Consider the following 6335-nt stretch of genomic DNA (forward strand, 5'->3'; position numbering starts at 1 on the left):
TTCATTTCATTTGGACACCTGGCTGTTGTTTTAAGACACCCTTGAAAAATTGTGAACCTGTCCTTTAACTGTGTAAAGGGAAAAAATTAGACAGGGAGAGATACATCCTTTTTTCCCGCCTGACTTCTCTGCAGCACTCATATGGTATATCCCATAAATCACAGCCTGCATGCAGGTCAGTTGTTTAATGGAGCATTCAGGTGATCCTCCTCAACTCGTTAAGTTGGGAAAAAGCACACACACCATGTCAAATTTGTGTTCAGGTGGTCATCAGTCACTAGTGTGTACTACATTACTATGTGCTTGAACTAGACTAATAGAAAAGCCACTACACCATGGAAATAATGGAAGCAGGTATAAACTCCACCATTCATTCCTTCGAGCAGCCTGCATGTGTTGTTACTCAGATAAATAGAAGTTATACAGATATATTTACCTACACAATGTACACTATTAATCACACCTGGTTCAAATCATTCCCTTCAGTTCATTCTAAGATTCATACCCACTGGCTATGTAGTGCAGTCAGGTTGTTTTCCTATTTTTTACAGTAAGCGATTGCATCAGCATTCAGAATGAGATGATGTTACGGTGCTGTTTCTGTCTGCAGTTCAGTCTGATTCTAAGTGGATGTTTAGAACGACATTCCTGTGTTAACAACATGCAATAAAAGACATGTTTTTTCAATTAGAACTGAAATTAGTTGATTAATCAATTAGTCAATTAATCATTTAGTCAATCAGCCATTTGATAATCAATTAATCTTTTGAAGCAAGCAAAAAGGTCAAAACATTTCTGAGTTCAGCTTTCTTATGTAATAGTAAAAAAAGTAAAAGTAATTTTTGGGTTTTGGACTGTTTGTCAAACAAAACAAGACATTTAAAAACGTCACACTGGGCGTTAGGTGGATGATGATTTAAAAAAAAAACTATTTTCTGACATTTTATAAACCAAATGATTAACAGATGAATCATGAAAATAACCGACAGATAAATCACTAATGAAAATAACTTAGTTGCAGCCCTGGTTTCAAGTGCCAGATAGATGATGAAATACGATCTAGCAAGTCAAGTTTGAGGAATGCAAACACAATATCAGCCCCATAAGAACCAGACCTGACAGATATAGTCCATCGGGACAGAAAATGGGCATCTGGCGTGACAATATATTGTTTTATCCTGTGTAGCGTGTCATAGTGGATGACAACCGACGCCACATCTAGGACGCCTCAAGATGTCCAGACAAAAAGATTAGCATGTCAGAATTTTTCTACCTTCTTCTGCTAAGCATGACAACTTCCACAACGTCTTCCGTGACATTGACCGATAGGTGCACAGAGTGCTCTTCTGTGCAGAACTGTGAAAAAAATGCTGAAGAGAAAGAGGAATGATGTTGGTGGTGCTCATGCTGTGAGATGGACCTGTGAAACTGAGAAGTTAGTGGCACTAAGGCAACCAGACAGTCACATTATACACACACACCATACACACCACTTCGGACGCCATTGCTTGTTTACATTCTTGTTCCTGGAAGTTGTTCCTTGGCACCTCCCTGCAATGACATCACACAGGTTGTGAAAGACAGCGGCTATGATTGGTTGGGTACCAATCATGTCTCTCAGCCAAGTCAGAGCAAGAATATATGACTCTATAAAAGCCTAATTTGATATATGACATCTTATCAGACAACCCTGCGGTTTTGGGGGGGGTTTGTTTGTTTTTTGCTACAGTCAGTCAGAATGGGGCTTATGTGAGTTCAGTCTGTTTCAAGTTTGAAACTATTTAATTCACAGTACAAGACTGAGCCTATATAAGCAGAGTTTATAAAGGTAATACCTTAGACACCTATCTGCAACAGAGTTATTGCATCATGATTGTTTATGCAGACTTCTCGGTCTTTCAGCTTTAAACAGGAAGCAACATATTGTATATCACAGTTTAGCTGACTACGGCACTTCCCTCACCTCTGAGAAGAACTCCGATGCTTAAAGCTATGAATTAAGTCAGTGATAGTGACAATCCAGTATACTAACTTCAGCTTGAGGACCTGGCATTAAAGATTCATTCATTCCCATTCTGATCATCTCTATCTAATGTGTGGAGATGAAATGTCACAGATCATACTGTAATCTCAGGGTATCATAAAAATCTTGGCAATGTATGAGCAACTTCCTGATGATGCACTTATAACTTTTTGATTTTATGATCCGACCAAGGGCTCCCAAATACATTTTTATTTGTGGTCTGTCTGAGGCTAGACTGTGTCATCAGATCCTATACTTCATAGGTTCTGTCTTTAAAGAGCATCTTGCAGGTTGAATTTTTTACTGGATTTACAGTTTATGTATCATGAAAATTATCCTGTGAGAGGATAATGTATGATTTTATTACTTTAACGAGATATAAAGGATGGAAAAGTTAGCATTTTGAGCAGCGCCCTTTCAACAATGTGTCATATTACGTCACAGTAGGGAGTTCCTCTCCACATCCCAGCTGCAGTACACTGTGCAGTACTAATTACTAATGAGTCTGAGCTGTCATCATTTAGAGACTTTGTATTTTTTTTGTTGCTAGTTTTGTTCTGCATTTGTCATTTTTCATCATCGTGAATAATGGTGTTTGTGAGACAGCACAAATTCCAGTCTGTCAGGACCTGAAGTCCACTTTCCTTGCAGGAAAAGCAGCGACTAGTCTTAGTGCAGATGAAGAGAGGGACTCACTGTAGACAGGAGGGTTATGTTATTTGTGTTCAGGATGGGATGTCGAAGCCAGAACTGTGTGAGGCTGATAGCTGGTGAGTTTCCTCCGGTAAACACAGCTGCCTCATCAGCTCCGCTTCAGAGGCAGCACTGCACCAACCGGAGATCAGAGATTCAACTCCACGAAGACATGAACTGTTGTGGTAAATCCTTGTTTCTAATGTTTGTAACTTCCAAATCAGTCAGCATGCTGGCCTGAATTGAGAAGTAACATCTGATGAATGGTTATTGTTGTTAGGCAGTGTCACTAACCTGTAAAACCACCAGCTGATGAGGGATAGTGCTAACACCAGATTGGCTTGGGGTCCTAGCTGTATGCGGACAGACATCCTTGTGGTCTTCGTTTGTTAGCTAATGTTAGCTACGCAGCTATCATTAACTGGCTAACTTATCTAATTTAAGAATATTGTCCTTAACAAAATGCCATGAGTTATGTTCGTTTGTGTGGAGTTAGTGCATGTCTTGTTTTGGAGAATTAATTAATTTTGCGGGTCCTAGCATACATGCTACAGTATAAGTAAGTGTATTTTAGAGTAAGTGGATTATTAAACTATTTTGACAGTTAATTGTTTGGGTCACGGAGTGTATTCTTCTTACGACTGTATGCACTGAATCATAAGTTCTGTACTGTGATGGTTAGGACTGGTAAAAAAGTAGTTAAAAAATCTTGTGTACAGATGGCTAACTGTTTTCATTAATGTACATTAATGTGTGTGATGTCGTCTGTAAACGCAGGACCCTGAGCTGATCTGGCAGGCCGAGCTAATCTGGTACCTACAACATTATGACGTTAATTATTAACTTAGGTTATCTAATGCAGGATCCTGGTGTCTAGTTACATAAGTTGGTCACTTTGTTTGTTCAGTTAAAACATTTGTAATTTTTCTTCTCAGGTGATGTAATGTAGCTGTGATATAAGGTTTTGGGAGATGCTGCATTAATGACTGGTTTAAGTTGGCTGTTTTTCACATTTTCTTTTCACCATATTGTTTCTGTTCTGAAACAGGTCCAGGGAGGCTTTGGGTGCAGACATGAAGAAGAGAGAGTGGAGGACCTGAAGCTGTGGAGGCCAGCCATCATCAACCAGTTAGCAAATTCAGTCAGTCATATAATATAATTTATTATTTGGGTCAGTGCATGTATTAAATATTATATCACTGAATGTGATCTAAATATTTTTATCTCCCCCAGAGACTCCATCAGCCCTGAGGGAGGACTACTCCCTCTCTGTCCTCCCCTGGTCTGGGGTCCCTCTCCAGATCCTGCCAACAGATCACCAAACACCAGTAAGTCAGCCTGAAACCTGCACAGTCTTGACGGTTTAACACAGAACTTCAGTGTTGAAATGCAGCACGAATGTTGTGGTTCTCAGTTTGCAGTTTGACATGATTACAAGTCAGATTAATTCTATAATTCATACTCATATTTACCAAGAGGCTACATTTTCAGTTTGAGACAGGCTTTGTTTATTTATTTATATTTGAAACCTGAGAAAAAAAAAAATTAGATCATGAATGATTGAGTGATCGGGTATTTTTGAACATTTTCACCATTTACTCATGGTTATTAAATAAAAAAATCTGTCTCATGATTGTCTATCTGTGAGTGTATCTGATGTAGAGCCAGACACAGATTGAAACATTTTGAAATAGCTAATTAAACATTGTGCAGTTTTGGCAGATCTACTCTGTGCTTTCTAGTTGTTTTGAAAGGGTAAATTAGTTTGACCATATATGTCTGAGATACATCACTTACAAACTTACGTTCAGTATTTTTGTGTGCATGTCTTACCTGATTCTAGTTAAATATATATATATTTTATACCAGTCTTTCAATCTGTCAATCTATCGGTCAGTGGTTGTCTACTGTTACTCTATGTGTTAAAAACACTTATTGATCAGTTTGATGGTGATAGTTACTTTTAAGTTAGTGTTCTGAATTTTGGTGGTGGGATTAAATCTTGGTTTACATTTGTATTATATAATATGCTTTATTGTACTCAATGCAGTTGGAGAATATTAGAACGCACTAATAGTTTTTATTTATATAGGTTTATTAGTATTGGCTGCTGATGTCTGCATGCCAACTGATAGTATCTTATAATTATGAAGCTGCTCTTAACAGCATAAAACATTTTAATACATCCAAACAATTGGTTGTCATTGTTATAATTTTCATTAATTGTCACCTAAATGAGGCCATTGAAACCCTCTGTAATGTCCTCTGTTGTCCTATTAAAAGTCTAAATTAGAAACATATCTCTCTCTTTATCTGCCTCTCCCTCCTGATGTTACAGTGGAACACTGTAAAACGTAGTGTGGAGATGTTACGCAGTGCAAGATACGACTGATACAAGCTGATACTTGCACATTAGTTTCTGTTATGGGTAAGTATCAATACTCCTGCCGGTATTAGGCAACTTATACTAGTTTTGTTAAAGCCTGATACATGACAGCAGACAGACACGAAACTTTACAACGTTGTGACTTGAACACAGCAGTAGATATCGTTAGCTAACATTAGCTAAAGATATGTACGTGTATATACATATCTATAAGCTAATCCCGGTCACTCACCAAGACACCTGCCCAGTCTTCCACTGGTTCTCCTCACACAACTCAATTTCTCTCCTCTGACTGTTATTCCTTCTAACCCTAGTCTGTTCCTGGTCTCTTGGACGCCTAGCAGGCTCATAATTATAAGGCTGTCGTCCGTCATATGCATATGAATAAACATTTACAACCTCTTAAGTGTCAAAACTAGACTAGAGATCCATTCATTTCTTATCACTCACTTCTTCTTGACTGCTCTCCCTTTTGTTACGTCACTTCCGGAAGTAATGCGGAAGTAAAATTCTCTCACAAAAACAACTCCAGAAGTCACTGTATTGTATATATAAGTATATTGTCATGAACATTTAGTTCCTACATCACTTTCCTACACATTGATTCATTGGGGTCTCCAACTTGCAACCTCTAACCTTGCTCTTTAAAACGCGGAATGTAAATTATTATATAACGAGAACAGTTACATTTTATTCTTGATTAATTGCAGTTTTACAGACCAATTTTATTATAGTGCCCGAGTGTCTAATTTTAACACACTTAATAATTGAATGAGACAGATTTACATAATGAAGATAATAACAGTGAAAGTAATAACATTTTATAGTTTGGGCCACGGCAGTATTCTGGACACATTTTCCTTCAATTATCTAACAGGCTCATTTGAATAGAGACGCGCAGTTTATGTGAGTGAAATACCTTTAGGTTCATTTGGCTGATTGAATTTTAGATTCATTATTCATGTATTTGCATACTGCGGTGTGATTTGCAAATCAGATTTCTACTATAACTATAAAGACGTGTTGTGTTGCTTTTGTTTGATTAAAACTGCCTGACAGGCCTCCACAGGCAGTGAAACGTGCTTCTGAGTGCATACGCAAGCGAACAAATTTACAGGTGAGTCACTCGCTTTCCGTCCTTCCTTCCTCTCCCTTTCTTCTCTGTCTCTGTTGATTCATGTCTCTGCGTCTGAGTCTGAGCTGTAACTAACAGACACACTGTGACAGATGCTG

General features: G+C 38.1%; 1 long non-coding RNA gene across 1 annotated transcript; it reads left to right on the top strand.

Annotated features, from left to right (window-relative positions):
• Positions 1-2490: 2490 nt before the first annotated feature.
• On the top strand, positions 2491-5064 carry LOC137172097 (uncharacterized). The gene is made up of 3 exons (XR_010924883.1): positions 2491-2901; positions 3765-3857; positions 3950-5064. It is a non-coding gene; the product is annotated as an uncharacterized lncRNA (long non-coding RNA).
• Positions 5065-6335: the final 1271 nt, after the last annotated feature.

Source organism: Thunnus thynnus, chromosome 20 (assembly GCF_963924715.1).
Source record: "Thunnus thynnus chromosome 20, fThuThy2.1, whole genome shotgun sequence".
Lineage (NCBI taxonomy): Eukaryota > Metazoa > Chordata > Actinopteri > Scombriformes > Scombridae > Thunnus > Thunnus thynnus.